The 16,492-nt window shown below is 40.4% G+C and overlaps 1 protein-coding gene across 1 annotated transcript in view; it reads left to right on the forward strand.

Moving 5' to 3' along the window:
* The window catches only part of LOC309385755 (maestro heat-like repeat family member 5), a gene marked incomplete at both ends in the record, with an annotated part of 152,614 nt that overhangs the window by 61,794 nt on the left and 74,328 nt on the right, over positions 1–16,492 (forward strand). The window lies entirely within an intron of this gene.

The following is a 16,492-nucleotide window of genomic DNA, read 5'->3' on the forward strand; positions in this document are numbered from 1 at the left end:
AAATTTTGTTTAAAAAAAAAGAAGATGAGCAATTTTATAAGATATGGGATTTGTTTTATCAGTGGCTGGAAAAAAGAACCTGGAAATGAAAAATGTTTTACTTATGTTTTAATTGAAGGAGAAAAGTGAGAATACAATAATGTTGTTATATAGACTAATAATGATACAATGAAACACTGACATATATCTGAATTGAATAATTTAGAATTTTTTGTTATAAAATGAAGGACAAAATAATAACGAATTTATGTACATTTGATAGAGGATTGGTAATATAATGTATATGTCAGGCCTGCAATTATATTCCTTTTAGGATCATTGGCCTGCCACACTTTATATTATTTTTCTATGCTGTTTCATTAGTGTAGTACTTGGGAAGGGGGAATAGAAAGGAGTAGAATTGTGGAATATGTTGTTGTCATTCTTTTCTAGAAGCCAAGGTCATCTTTTGTCTCCGCACCTTGACACCTGACCGGAACCAGCGGGGTGGAGTTGTCAGGGTTGAAGAAGAAGATTGGACCATGTGGTGGATTTATGGGAGTGGGCATAAGATTATGAACGTTCAACTGGGTGGAATTCCAGGAAGTAAATCAGAGTTGGAATTCCACAGATGTGCTAAGATGTCTGTCTTATTAAATTGGAACTTTAAGATGCGTCCCTCCTGTGTTGGATAATTATATGAGAGTGTTCTGGGTTCCCCTGCTCTGATAGATCTTCTTTCTCTCTCTCCAGATAGTAGTATCCAAAGGTTATCCAGAGAATATAGTCAGCAAAAATACTGACTATAGTATTGACTATACTGACAAAAAATACTGACAAAAATACCTACTACTAAATAAAGTAGAAGAATGTGGGTTAGACAGCATCACCACCAGATGGATTCGTAACTGGCTGACCAACCGCACTCAACGTGTAGTCCTCAATGGAACTGCATCTACATGGAGGGAAGTATGCAGTGGAGTACCCCAAGGCTCTGTTTTAGGCCCAGTACTCTTCAACATCTTCATCAATGATTTGGATGAGGGAATAAATGGGGAACTCATCAAATTTGCAGATAACACCAAGCTGGCAGGACTAGCCAACACTCCAGAAGATAGGCTTAAGATACAGAAGGATCTTGACAAACTTGAACATTGGGCACTATCTAATAAAATGAAATTCAATGGTGAAAAGAGTAAGGTTCTACATTTAGGCAACAAAAACGGAATGCACAGGTACAGTATAGGTGGTACCGTGCTCAATAGTAGTAATTGTGAGAGGGATCTTGGAGTTCTAGTGGACAACCATTTAAATATGAGCCAGCAGTGTGCAGCAGCTGCCAAAAAAGCCAACACAGTTCTAGGCTGCATCAACAGAGGGATAGAATCAAGATCACGTAAAGTGTGAATACCACTTTATAATGCCTTGGTAAGGCCACACTTGGAATACTGCATTCAGTTCTGGTCGCCACAATGTAAAAAAGATGTGGAGACTCTAGAAAGAGTGCAGAGAAGAGCAACAAAGATGATTAGGGGACTGGAGACTAAAACATATGAAGAACAGTTGCAGGAACTGGGTATGTCTAGCTTAAGAGAAAGAAGGACTAGGGGAGACATGATAGCAGTGTTCCAATATCTCAGGGGTTGCCACAAAGAAGAGGGAGTCAAACTATTCTCCAAGGCACCTGAGGGTAGAACAAGAAGCAATGGGTGGAAACTAATCAAGGAGAGAAGCAACTTAGAACTGAGGAGAAACTTCCTGACAGTTAGAACAATTAATTAGTGGAACAGCTTGCCTCTAGAAATTGTGAATGCCCCAACACTGGAAGTCTTTAAGAAGATGTTGGATAGCCATCTGTCTGAAATGGTATAGGGTTTCCTGCCTAGGCAGGGGGTTGGACTAGAAGACCTCCAAGGTCCCTTCCAACTCTACTATTGTATTATTGTAAAAATCCTGTTTTCTCTTAGGGTATTAAGGGGGGGGGGATTCCAGATTTCACCAGTAGATGTCACTCTTCCACTTGTCCAGAAGATAACCAACTCCAATCATATATATATATATATATGTATATATATATATATATATATATATATATATATATATATATATACATACATACATACACACACACACACACACACACACACACATATACATACATACATACATACATACATACATACATATACACACACACACACACACACACACACACACACACACACACACATATATATATATATATATATATATATATATATATATATATATATGCTGGTTTTGTTGTATTCGGGTCTTTTCCCGTGTAAAGTTGAGATCGTCTTTGCAACGTTTCGGCAGGATCTCACCTGCCATCTTCAAGCGTGGGCTCAAAATGTGGGCAAAATGTGAGCCCACGCTTGAAGATGGCAGGTGAGATCCTGCCGAAACGTTGCAAAGACAATCTCAACTTTACACGGGAAAAGACCCGAATACAACAAAACCAGCATAACTACACCCGTGAAAATCTACGAAAAAACATACATACATACATACATACATACATACATACATACATACATACATCACAGAAGACCATGCAGGCAGAAAACCATATTTTTATTTTTAATGTTGCCTTTTTTATATTTGTGTTATATTTGTACTGATAAATAAATAAAGGGAGACTAGTATAGATCTATTTCGAGCTAATTAGCTCTCATCAGCTAGCCATACCCTTACTGGGACTTGAACCCGGGCTGTAAATATCTTAGGCAGGAGTGTTAGCCACTAAGCCACGGGCTCACTTCCTTATCAGTTGAGCCAGGGAAATAGGTATGTATTAGTGTTACAACCCCTGGTATGCCTAAATATGGGAGAAAGGTCACTACTCCCTCTTTCTGTCCTTCGGCTTCATCACAGAAGACCATGCAGGCAGAAAACCATATTTTTATTTTTAATGTTGCCTTTTTTATATTTGTGTTATATTTGTACTGATAAATAAATAAAGGGAGACTAGTATAGATCTATTTCGAGCTAATTAGCTCTCATCAGCTAGCCATACCCTTACTGGGACTTGAACCCGGGCTGTAAATATCTTAGGCAGGAGTGTTAGCCACTAAGCCACGGGCTCACTTCCTTATCAGTTGAGCCAGGGAAATAGGTATGTATTAGTGTTACAACCCCTGGTATGCCTAAATATGGGAGGAAGGTCACTACTCCCTCTTTCTGTCCTTCGGCTTCATCACAGAAGACCATGCAGGCAGAAAACCATATTTTTATTTTTAATGTTGCCTTTTTTATATTTGTGTTATATTTGTACTGATAAATAAATAAAGGGAGACTAGTATAGATCTATTTTGAGCTAATTAACATATATATATGTTGCTAAGATATATTTTTCCTTCAAGCCTTCAAGACTTGTAGAATTAACTCAAAAACCCCTGAAGGTATCTGTATAGGCAGAGTTATTTGCAGCCGGCTTTGTTATGTTAACAGATTAGGTTTAGGTTCAGCTTATCAGACAGTTCAGAGAGTAAAAAGATAAAGCCTCCATTTTTCACTCAGCATATTACTTCTCGCCGCTGTGATGGAGGAGGGTAAGCAGCCCCCCCCCCCCACTTCTTCTTGGAGCCCTTAATCTCTTGAGCTGTTTTGGGATAGAATTACCTTCTCCAAGATCCGGAAACTGTTAGGTCACTCGCAACTCCGACAGCTTCTCTGTAATAAATCCTCGCTTGCTTTGAACTCTTGTCAGCATTTTGGGACGGCCATTACTGTCGCCCTCTTCCACATCCGGGAATATGAAGGAGATTTCAAGCACAGACCATGGATTGCCATCCTATGGTCGTGTCAAACCAACCTTCTCTCTTCAGTCTTCCCTCCTGGAAGGCTTGGCTTATCAAAATCTTTTCAGCAAACCTCCTCCTTAGTTCTGGCTGCTACTAACAGAGCTCTCTGTCCGAGCAGCCATTCATGCTGGCAGCAAGTCCCGCCCAACACTTGATAAATTCTTGTACACTGTAAAAATATTTAAAATGAGATAATGATTACAGAAAGGTATGTTGTTATTAAGCAGATAATCAAGTATGTAAGAGAGTATGTTTATTGAAAAGAAAGAAATATTAATCGTAATTGAATATATGCTGTACAATGAAAGTGAGGTTTTTGGTTATATTAGATGGAAAATCTGTGATTGTATATGTAATTGAAAATATGGATGCAAAAACACTTGTAACCAAATGACATGCTGTATGTAATGGATGAAAATTTTTTAATGTTGTCTTTTATGTTTAAAATAAAAAAAATGTGGGGAAAAAACAAAAAAACAAATGGCTTTGAGGTTCTTAGATGCACAGAAAGCCTTTGACAATGTGAACTGGTGATTTATGTTACTACAGTTGGAACAGAGGGGCTTTGGTAAGAAATTCACCGAAGCCATACAAACTATATACCACAAACAAACAGCAAAGATAATGATAAATGGAGAATTGACAGACTCTATTAAAATAAGGAATGGGACAAGACAAAGTTGTCCATTATCGCCTCTGTTGTTTGTCTTAACATTAAAAGTCCTAAATAGAAACATTAGAGAAGAAAAACACATAGAAGGGATGAAAATTAAAAAGGAAGAATATAAATTACAGGCATTTGCAGATGACCTGGTCTTCATTTTAGAGAATCTGCACCTAAATTGATAGAAAAAATAGAGGAATATGGAAAAGTAGCAGGTTTGAAAATAAAGACAAAACAAAGATTTTGACATAGAACATGTTATTAGGACAAAAGGAAGAATTGGCGGAAACTTTGAAGATCCAAATCACGAATAAGATCAAGTATTTGGGGATATATTTGACAGCAAGATGTAGTACATTTAAAGAGAACAATTACCATAAACTCAAACAACAGATTGCAACAGATTTGGCAAATTTACAACTATCAATACTAGGAAGAATATCAACAATCAAGATGAATATATTACCCAGGATTTTATATTTACTCCAGACAATTCCAATTAGATTAGGGAAAGATTATTTTGACAATTTAAACAAAATAGTGTTGAAGTATATTTGGCAGGGAAAGAAAGCGAGAATAAAATTAAAAATGTTACAAGATGCTAGAACAAGAGGAGGATTTGGTCTACCTAACTGGGAGCTGTACTATCAGGCAACAAGTTTGATGTAGGTTAAGGAATGGATAACATTAAGAAATTCTAGATTATTGACTGTAGAAGGACATGATATGCTGTTGGGATGGCACACTTTCTTATGGTATAAGGGAACTAAAACGCAGGGGTACTTTAGAAGACATTACATACGTGAGGCATTGCTACTAAATTGGAAGAAGATTATAAGGCAACATTATCTAAAAATTCCAGTCTGGTTATCATCTATTGAAGCATTTTCATATCCAATAACATACAAAAAGGAACAAACAGATATGGTGAAATATTGAATGCAAAGGGTGAACTTAAATCTATGCAAGAACTGGAACAGCAAGGTATAAAGATGAACTGGTTTTCATATGCGCAAATACATTCTAGATGTGATAAAGATCTTAAAATGGAAGGTTTCCGTGATAAAATGACTGAGTTAGATAAAATTTTGATAGGTGCTGATGAAAAGGTGATTTAAAAACTATATGGATACTTATTAGAAGTTAAGCTAGAAGAAGAACAAGTTAAAGAATCTATGATTGTTTGGCAGGAAAACTTTGGACATGGGATTGACTTAGAGAATTGGCAGAAATTGTGGTCTCAAAATTATAAAATGACAATGTCAACAGCATATAAAGAAAATTTGTATGAGATGTTTTACAGATGGCACCTATCCCCGATGAGAATAGCAAGAATGTTCAAGAATAAATCAGAAAAGTGTTGGAAATGTCATCAGATACCGGGTTCATATTACCATATGTGGTGGACTTGTATAGAAGCTAAAAGATGTTGCACTAAAATCCACACCTGGTTGGAAAAAATGATACAAAAACATATAGACTTTAAACCAGAAATCTTTTTATTGGGAATTATACCAGAAACATACAATGGAGAATTGAAATACTTGATTGTAAATGTATTAACGGCAGTTAGAATTGTATTTGCTAAAAATTGGAAAAATGAGAAAATACCAATGCAGGAGGAAGTTACTTACAAAACAATGGAATGGGCTGAAATGAGTAAATTGACATTTGAAATTAGAGAACAAGAAGATAAACAATTTTATAAGATATGGGTTTTATTTTATCAATGGTTAGATAAAAAAACCATGGGAATGAAAGATACTAGAGAATGTTATCAATACAAGAATAATAGAATAATATTGAATATAATATAAAGATATATTATTATTATTGGATAGATTGAAGATGATGTAATGAATTGTTATAATGTAAATGATCCCAATATTAAGTAAAGCTCATTGAAAATGAAGGAATAAATAGTAATAGTCAAACAAATAACATACAATGATAACAATGTATATAAACATATTGGATTTGATAACATGTGATTGTATATAAATTGCAAGTGATGACTATGGACAGGATGCATAAAAACCTTGTAACCAATCAACACACTGTATATAATGAAATATGGTTTTATGTTTTATGTCTTGTTTGTCTATGTCTGTTTAAAAAATAATTACAAAAAAAAGAAATAGAATTTAGACCAGAGATATTTTTTCTAGGTATCATCCCAGATAAACTTAAGAAAGAGGATACTTATTTGATTATACATGTATCTACAGCAGCAAGAATTGTATTTGCCCAAAATTAAAAATTAAATAAGCTACCAAGAGATGAAGATACTAAAGATTTTTTAAAAAGATACTAGATTATGCAGAGATGAACAGGTTGACACTGAAAATAAAGGATAAAGAGGAATTGGTGTACTTCAAGACATGGGGAAGATTCTATGATTGATTAGAGAAAGGAAGATAGAAAAGAAAGTAAGAAGAAAATACAGAACCCAGACAATGCACTATTAAATGAAAAGTGAGGGAGGAGGGGGAAAACAGAAAAGAAAATGTTAAATATACAAGTATAAATTCAAGAGCAAGATATAAAGGGGAAAAACATATTTAGGATAGATTAGCAAAGGTAAGAGAATTAGAAATGATACTAAATTATATTTGCAGAAATATCATCCCAAGGAAACATAAACTGAGATTTGAAAGAGGCACCTATAACAACAGAAAAAGAAAGGGAGAGAGGAGGAGAGGAAGAGGAGGGGCAGAAGAAAGAGGTAAGGAGAGAAGCGTGGAAGGGAGAGAAAGAGAAGGAGAAGAGGGTAGGAAGGGGGAGGGGAAGAGTAGGAGTAGGGGAGAGGTAAGGGAAGAAGGAAGGGGAAGGAGAGGAGGAAGGAAGGAAGTAGAGAAGGGAGGGAGGGTGAAAAGAAAGGGCAAATAAGGTGGTGTTACAACAGGTGGAAGGGATGGTAAATAAAGCAACTCAAACTGTATAATAACCTATTAAATGGAATAACAAATGTATAAGAATGACAAATATAAAAAAGAATAACAATTATGTGAAAGTATATTTACAATGGTATGTAAGAGAATAATTTTTTAAAAAAAATGGCCCAAAAAAGAGAAGAGACTGGACAGCTATTTGTCTGAAATGATATACCTTATTTTTCGGAGTAAAAGATGCACCAAGGTTTTGAAGAGGCAAATTTTAAAAAAGTAGGTAGGTAGATAGAGGGATAGAGAAAGAGAGAAAGAGAGAGAAATACAGTAGGTAGGTAGGGAGAGAGAGAGAGAGAGTAGGTAGGTAGGCAGAGAAAGGAAGAGAAAGAGAGAGAGAAATAGAGAGTGTGTGTGTAGGTAGGTAGTGGGATAGAGAGAGAGAAATAGAAAGAGATAGAGAGTGTCAGGGGAAGATTTCACCCTGAACTAAATGAGGCTTAGATCGCGGCGTTTCCAAACAGGCATATTCTTTAAGGTGCGAAGAAAAGAAATAAAAATTCTGGAGAAACATATTCTAATTAAAAAACAAACTTTAATACAAAAATAAAAAATGGAAATAAAACAAAATCTATCTAATCGTTACATTTTAGAAAAAGCAATTTGTCTACCAGCTTCCCGGCAGACGGACAAAGATCAAAAGGAAAGAGAAGTCTCTGGAATGTGTGAAGTAATAAACATGTTAAGCATGCACAGTACATCATTGTCAGATAAGAACTTATGACCTGCGCAGTAACTCTTTCAGTAATTATTCAGTTCAGTTCTACTAGCAAACAATTTAATTTTAATTTAATTTAATTTAATTAGCACTTCTAGACCGCCCCCTCTCCCAAAAGGGACTCGGGGCGGTGTACAGTCCATATCAAAAACATCATACATAATAACAATTAAAAATTATTAAATGGATAAATACATAAATAAGAGGAGGATAAAATAGACAGAACTGTAATTGCTAAATAAATAATTTAAAATATACAAAGTTTAAAACCCCAGTGTCTTATAAAATTAAGTCCCCTAAAAAACCAGTAAGAAATATGTATGCCAGGAGGTAGACGTTAAAATTATGCCAGACCAGCCAGTCGGAACAGGTGAGTCTTCAGTTTCTGCCGGAAGGAGCGGAAGTCAGTGGTGGTTCTAATGTCGGGGGGGAGGTCATTCCAGAGGGTTGGGCCCATCACAGAGAAGGCCCTACACCTTGGTGTCGCCCGTTGGCATTGCCTAGTGGACGGCACCAGGAGAAACCCCTCCCTGTGAGAGCGAATTGGCCGCAGGGATGTATGTGGGAGGATGCGATCCCGCAGGTAACTAGGCCCTATGCCATGGAGCGTTTTAAAGATGGTGGTCAAAACCTTGAAACGCACCCGAAAGACCACAGGTAGCCAGTGCAGCTCGCGCAGGAGCGGTGTTACGTGGGAGTACCTAGTACTCCCCATGACTGCCCGCGCGGCTGCGTTCTGGACTAGCTGCAGTCTTCGTTCGCGTCCCAAGGGAAGCCCCATGTAGAGAGCATTACAGTAGTCCAGGCGAGACGTCACCAGTGCATGAGTGACCGTGCGTAGGGCATCCCGGTCCAGAAGGGGGCGCAATTGGCGCACCAGGCGAACCTGGTGGAACGCCCCACTTGCCACGGCTGCCACATGGTCGTCCATTGACAGCCGGGCATCAAGGAGGACGCCCAAATTGCGCGCCCGTTCCACAGGGGGCAGTTGTTCGCCCCCTATGGCCAGTGTTGGAGTCAGCTGACTGAACCGAGGTGCCGGTAGCCACAGCCACTCAGTCTTGGAGGGGTTGAGTTTGAGTCTGTTGTCCCCCATCCAGACCCCGACGGCTTCCAAACACCGGGACATCACTTCGACAGCCTCGCTGGGGTGATTTGGGGTTGAAACGTACAGCTGAGTATCATCATTCAACCCCAAAACCACGGATGATCTCTCCCAGCGGCTTCACATATGTGTTGAACAGGAGGGGCGAGAGGACCGATCCCTGTGGCACCCCACAAGTGAGTGACCTCAGGGTCGACTTCCCCCCCTGTCAACACACATTGCGACCGGTCGGAGAGGTAGGAGCCGAACCACCGTAAAACGGTGCCTCCGACTCCCATCCCCTCCAGCCGGCGCAATAGGATACCATGGTCGATGGTATCAAAAGCCGCTGAGAGGTCTAATAGGACCAGGATAGAGGAACAACCTCTATCTCTGGCCCTCCAGAGATCATCAACCAGCGCGACCAAGGCTGTCTCTGTGCTGTGCCCGGGTCGGAAGCCGGACTGGCGTGGGTCTAGATATTCGGATTCGTCAAGGTGTCGTGGAAATTGCTGTGCCACCACATTCTCAACAACCTTCGCTAAAAAGGGAAGGTTGGAGACTGGACGATAATTAGCCAGCTCCATTGGGTCCAGTGAAGGCCTCTTGAGCAAGGGCCTCACCACCGCCTCTTTCAAGGCAGTTGGTAGGAAGCCCTCACCCAATGAGGCGTTCACCAGGCCCAGAAGCCAGCCTCGTGTCACCTCCCAGGATGCCAGTACCAGCCAGGAGGGACATGGGTCCATTGAACATGTGGTGGGTCGCAGCCGTCCACGCAACCTGTCCAAATCCTCGGGGGCAACAGAGTCAAACTCCTCCCAGAATGGTCTCACAAGACTCACTGTTAATGCAGTGACACCCCTTCTTTTGCTAGTTGGGCTGACGTCATCAAATAATCACTTAAGGCACATCTTCTTTTGCAAATACTCGTGTTGACCTGCGGCGAGTGGTTTGTTAAGCATGTCTGCAATCTGATCACGTGTAGAAACATATTGCAATTTAACAAAACCTTGCTTAACTAATTGCTTTGTGTTTTGATAACGAATGTCAATGTATCTGGACCTAGAACCTGTGAAATGTGACTCAGAAATATAAACCACAGATACATTGTCTTCCATCACGGTGATTGGTCGAATCGGACGGGTCCAGATATCTGTGATCAAAGCATCAAACCACGTTAGAGAATTACAAGCATCTGAAACACAAGCATATTCAGCTTCAGTAGATGAACTTGAAACAAAACTCTGTTTTCTCACTTGCCAGTAAACAGGACATCCATTCAGGAACATCATGTAACCAGAAGTGCTTTTGAGTGATTTCTTATCACTTGCCCAGTCAGCATCGGCATAGCAAATTAACTCTGGATAATCAGTGTGTGTTGGTTCTAGCAATAACTTCATGTTTTTAGTGTGTTTCAGGTATTTCAACAACTTCTTAATGCATGCCCAATGAAATTGTGTTGCCTTACCTACGTGTGGTGATAAAAGATTAACACTAAGTGCAATATCGGGTCTGGTCCAACTACTAATGTATAATAGTGAACCAATGACTGAACGATAAAGTGTTTGGTCCTCGAACTCAGGACTTGGTTCATGTGTTAAGTTGTGAAAATCTGTTTGCATGGGTGTCTTTGTTGTGTTAGCATCTTTCATGTTGCAATGATGCAGAATGTGGTCAATTTTCTCCTCTTGTGAAAGACTAAACCCCTTCTGTGTCTTTTCAATCTGAACATCTAAATAAGTGCTAATGTGACCTAAAGATTTTAGTGTGAAGTATCTCTGTAAAAATCTCACTCATTTTCTTATTTGGACCAATGTAAACAATATCATCAACATAAACAAGAATTATCTCATATGCATTGTTAGATCTTTTTGTGAACACGCATTCATCAGTTTTTGACTTAATAAAGCCCATTGAATTTAGTTTGTCAGTAAGACATAAGTACCACATTAAACCTGACTGTTTCAGACCATAAAGACTTTTGTTCAGGAACCAGGTATCCCCTTCTTGCTTTCGGAATCCTGGAGGGCTTCTCACGTAGATCTCTTCATCTAGGTCTGCATGTAGATAAGCTATGTCCACATCAAATTGGAAAACTTCTAAACCAAGAATAGTTGCAGTGGTTAAAGCAATTTTTACACTTTCAGTTCTGACTGTTGGTGAGTAAGTGTTTGTGTAGTTCTCAGGATAACGTTGAGCGAAACCCTGAGCTACAAGTCTGGCTTTGTATAAAGACTCACCATTCGGTTTCTTCTTGATTCTGTAAACCCATCGAGTGCCAATGACTTTCTTGTTTGCTGGAGGTTTTGCAGGTGTGAATACATTAAGTTTCTTTAAACTGTCCATTTCATCCTGCATTGCATCATACCATTTGTCTTGCTCTGAATCAGGAAGCTGTTTGATTTGTGTGAATGTCTCAGGAGGAAGAGTAACGTTGCAAATCAAAGGTAATGGTGTTTTTGTCAGTTGCCACGAATATCGTTGTGGAGGGATTCCTTTTGTGACCCTCTTGGAACGTCTAGGAACAACAGTCCAGTCTTCTTCTTCTTCTTCGTCCTCGTCCTCATGTTCGTCGCTAGCATCAGCATCCGCGGCTTGCGAAGACAGAACATCAGGTTGTGAAGATCTGGTAGAAGGAACATCTGCCTGTGAATCATCATCAGGCTGCGTGGCATCTGGAACAACATCTCTAGGAAAATAAACTCCAGGATCATTGGAATGAATCCTGGACCAGTCAATGTCTTCCTCAAAATTAGCAGATTGTGAAATGACAATCACATGTTTAGGATCAATGAATTTGCACCATTTTGAGTTATCATCAATACCCATAAATCTCAGTCTCTTTGCTACTAGACCTCCCTTTCTTCTTTGACTTAAGGGAGTGTTCACCATAGCGTATGAACCAAAAATGTGGAGGTTCTTGAGATCAGGCTTGTAGCCATACAGCATGTAGAAAGGAGTTTGATTGATTACACTGCTCCAAGTACGGTTGACAATGTAATTTGCATATTTGATTGCTTCACCCCAGTATATACTACCAAGATTGGCATCTTCTAGGAGACAACGCATCATGGTTTGCAGAACCCCTTGTCTTCTTTCTACGACTCCGTTGTGAGCTGGTGTATATGGAGCAGATGTCTGATGAAGAATTCCATTCTTACACATCCAGTCCTGGAAACGCTGAGACATGAATTCTGCACCACGGTCACTCTGGATTCTGGCGATGCGAACCTGGTATTGTGTAGAAACAAAAGCTGCAAAGTCTTTAAAGATATGAAAGGTCTCAGATTTCTCTCTCATAGGATATACAAATCCATATCTAGAATGATTATCTACAATTGTTAGGAAATACTTTCTACCACCAAATGATGGTGGGAAAGGACCCACTATGTCAGTGTGTACCAAATCAAAAATGTGTGTTGACAGGCGTGTAGCGTGTTTGGGAATTGCAGCTGCTTTGGATTTAGCTTTCCTGCAAACTGCACAATCCAAAAACACCTTACACCCCTTTAGATCCAAACCTTTTGCGAACTCCGGCATCTTTCTAAGAACACGGAAACTGGCATGCCCCAATCTTCTGTGCCACTTGTGGATACACCTGGAATGCAAAGGTTTACCAGTTAGTGAATTCTCAACATTAACAGTTTCATGAGGAACCTCAGGTTTGCTCTGAGCAACCTGCTTCTGTTTTCTCTGTTTGTTGGCTTTAGGAGCCTTTGTCACAGTAACGGGTTCTCTCTCTGAACCAACTCTCTCTGGGCCCGTGCTGTCCCTTTTTGGAGTTTTCATACTTGACTGTGCTTGCCCTTTAGTCTTTGGCTTTAAGTAATAAACACCACCAATTAGCATGGTTTCAGCAACAATATCTCCATCTTTAACTATGTAACTTGCTTTTTCGAGGTGGTGAACCTGGAACTTTAAATCTCTAGACAAGTGACTTTGACTAAGCAAATTACTGGTTGCTGAAGGTATGTAATAAACATCAGGGATGAATTTATCGAGCTCTTCAATGTAAACTGTTCCTTTTCCCATGACCTTGCAAGTGTGGTTTGAAATAGTGTACAGTTCTCGATATTCGGGCTCTGGCTCGCCCATCTCTGTGAAAAGTTCCTTTCTGTGGGTAACGTGCACAGCTGCTCCACTATCTAAAGTCCACAAAAGACGTCTGTCGTACTTTGGTTCAGGTTGTGGAACGTTGGTTATGGCCAATGTTGCAAGTGGAGCTTGTGGATCACGCCTTGTACCACGACGACCTTGTCTTCCGCCTCTACCTCTGCCTCTGGAGTCTGTTCCTCTGGGCTGGTATGTGATGGGAGCTGGAACTCATTGGGGACAATCCCGGGAGTCATGTCCCACACGGTTACAGGTGTAGCATTTTGGCATCCTTGGAGCGTAGCCTCTTCCTCGGAAGGGACGTCTAGCGGGAGCCTTTGATGCTGGGGGTCATTGCAGATGTGGCGTAGCTAATTTGATAGCTTCCTCCTCCACTAAAAGTCTGCAAACGTGGTTAACTGTGCGTTGGGCAATAGGCACGTAGTTAATCTTTGCAACAGCATCTTTCCATTCATAATTCAATGAGTTAATGATGATGCTAATCATTTGGATATCATCGATTACATGGCCACTTTCTCTCAATTCACTTCTCATTCTTTTCAGTTTGGTCAAATGTCCACCAATTCATTCACCAGGTTTCAACTTCGGACCATAGAACTCAGACATGAGCAAACATGAAGATTCAATTGAAATGGGCCTGTAGCAATCTTCCAAAATAGCCCAAATTTGTTGGGCTGTTGCATCAGGTGGAAAGGTAACCTGGAGTTCAGTTTCCATGGACATGAGCAAAGTGGTGCTTGCTCTGGTCTCTAGATCTCTCATTGCAGGAGTCCATGGCTGGGCAGGAGGATTAAAAACCATACAGTGTGTGCCTTCTCTGCGAAGCAAGAGTGCAATTTCACTGACCCAGGCTTTATAATTCTCTCCTGACTCCTTTAATTTTGACTCACCAGTCAAAGGAGTGACAGAAAATGCCTGCTGAGGGATATGCATTTGAACAATTTGCTGTGCAGATTGAAAAGCTGGTTGTTGAACCAGGGGGTGCTGTAATTGCACCATTGGCCTTTGTGTGGCTTGCTTGTATTTGCCTTTTGCTTTGCCTTGTTCCATCTAGGGAGGATCCAACACCACCAGGGGGCGCTGAAGACTTAACCTTTGGAGGCAAAGCTTGGGCATCTAGAAGACTTATAGATAAATCTGCCCAGTTTCGGTGCAATTCTTTTAACTTGTGCTCTAAAAAATTTTCTCCACCAGCAGATGGCAGTGCAGCTTCACTTCTTGGCTGCACCAGGCCTTTATACGTGGCAGTAGTAGTAGAACAAAGGAGATCACGTGACCTTCGTGACGTGTACATATCTCTCTGTTCTGATTCACCTAAAGCAATTTCCTCTATGAGGTGTGTCTTAGGTTGTTTAGAAGAAGACAAGATGGCGTCCTCAGACATTTTGGGAGTGGGGAAACCCCTCCTACTTCTTTCCCATTTTTCATAATATTCTCTAGCTTCTCGTGCATATTTTTCAAAACGCTCTATCTGGTCACGATAGCTTTTCATTTCTTCCGTAGGGCCTAAGAAGGATTCATAAGATTCACTTTCTGCGTGGGGGTGTTTTTACTCTGCCGGCAGTTGCCGTGAGGGCTTTGGCCAGACATCAATTGTTTCATAATCTCCAAGAGTTTGGGAGTGAAGTTGCTCTGGTAATGTGGAACGTCTTGGCTTTGTTCCCAAAATGTTATAATCTCTTGGAGGTATTTGGGAACTTTCATAATGAGAGGGAGGGGGAACTACTGACCTTGGTTCGTAGATCTCACCTCCTGTAGCTCCTTCCTCTTGTTGAAAAGTTGCCCCCACAGTTGGCCCGGCTGCTGGAGAAATCTCTTCTGTAGCTCCTTCCTCTTGTTGAAAAGTTGCCCCCACAGTTGGCCCGGCTGCTGAGGAAATCTCTGTATCAGAAGAAATGGATCCTTCCGAGCTCGTTCCATGTTTTTCCTTTGGCATGGCTAGTTAGCCTGGCCGCCTTATCTCTTAAAGATAGCTTTGAAGGAAAACAGCCGTAAATTATAACCATCCTCTGCTATCATTAATTGTCAGGGGAAGATTTCACCCTGAACTAAATGAGGCTTAGATCGCGGCGTTTCCAAACAGGCATATTCTTTAAGGTGCGAAGAAAAGAAATAAAAATTCTGGAGAAACATATTCTAATTAAAAAACAAACTTTAATACAAAAATAAAAAATGGAAATAAAACAAAATCTATCTAATCGTTACATTTTGGAAAAAGCAATTTGTCTACCAGCTTCCCGGCAGACGGACAAAGATCAAAAGGAAAGAGAAGTCTCTGGAATGTGTGAAGTAATATACATGTTAAGCATGCGCAGTACATCATTGTCAGATAAGAACTTATGACCTGCGCAGTAACTCTTTCAGTAATTATTCAGTTCAGTTCTACTAGCAAACAATTTAACGCAGTGACAGAGAGAAATAGAATAGAAAGGTAGGGAGAGAGAGAGAGAGTAGGTAGGTTGGTAGGTAGAGGGATAGAGAGAGTGAAATAGAGAGATACAGTAGATAGGTAGGGGGAGAGAGAGTAGTTAGGTAGGTAGGTAGATAGGTAGGTAGGTAGGTAGGTAAAGGGATAGAGAGAGAGAAAGAGAGATAGCAAGAGTGAGAAAAATACAGTAGGTAGGTAGGGAGAGAGAGTGTGTGTGTAGGTAGGTAGAGGGATAGAGAGAGAGAAAGAGAGAGAGAGAGAAATAAAGTAGATAAGTAGGGAGAGAGAGAGTAGTTAGTTAGTTAGGTAGGTAGGTAAAGGGATAGAGAATGAAAGAGAAATGCAATAGGTAGGGAAAGAGAGTGTCTGTGTGTGTGTGTAGGTAGGTAGGTAGAGGGATAGAGAGAGAGAAATAGAGAGAGAGAGAAATACAGTATACAGGTAGGTGTTTCTGCTGGCACAGCACTTAATCAATTTAATTCTCATCAATCAGTTAGATCAGTGATGGCGAACCTATGGCACGCGTGCCACAGGTGGCACACGAGGCCATTTGTCAGGGCACGCGAGGCCTCCGGACGGTCCCTGAAGCCTCCAGAGGGCCTCCGGGGGGGGGGGGCAGGGGAGGCTCTTTCCATCTTCCCCAGGCTCCTATAAAGCCTCTGGAGCCTGGGGAGGGCGAAAAAAGCATGTAAAAATGGGGGGTGGCGCGTTGTGTGCGCATGCGCACTGGAGGT

Source organism: Natrix helvetica, assembly GCF_964273705.1.
Source record: "Natrix helvetica genome assembly, chromosome: 2".
Taxonomy (NCBI): Eukaryota; Metazoa; Chordata; class Lepidosauria; order Squamata; family Natricidae; genus Natrix; species Natrix helvetica.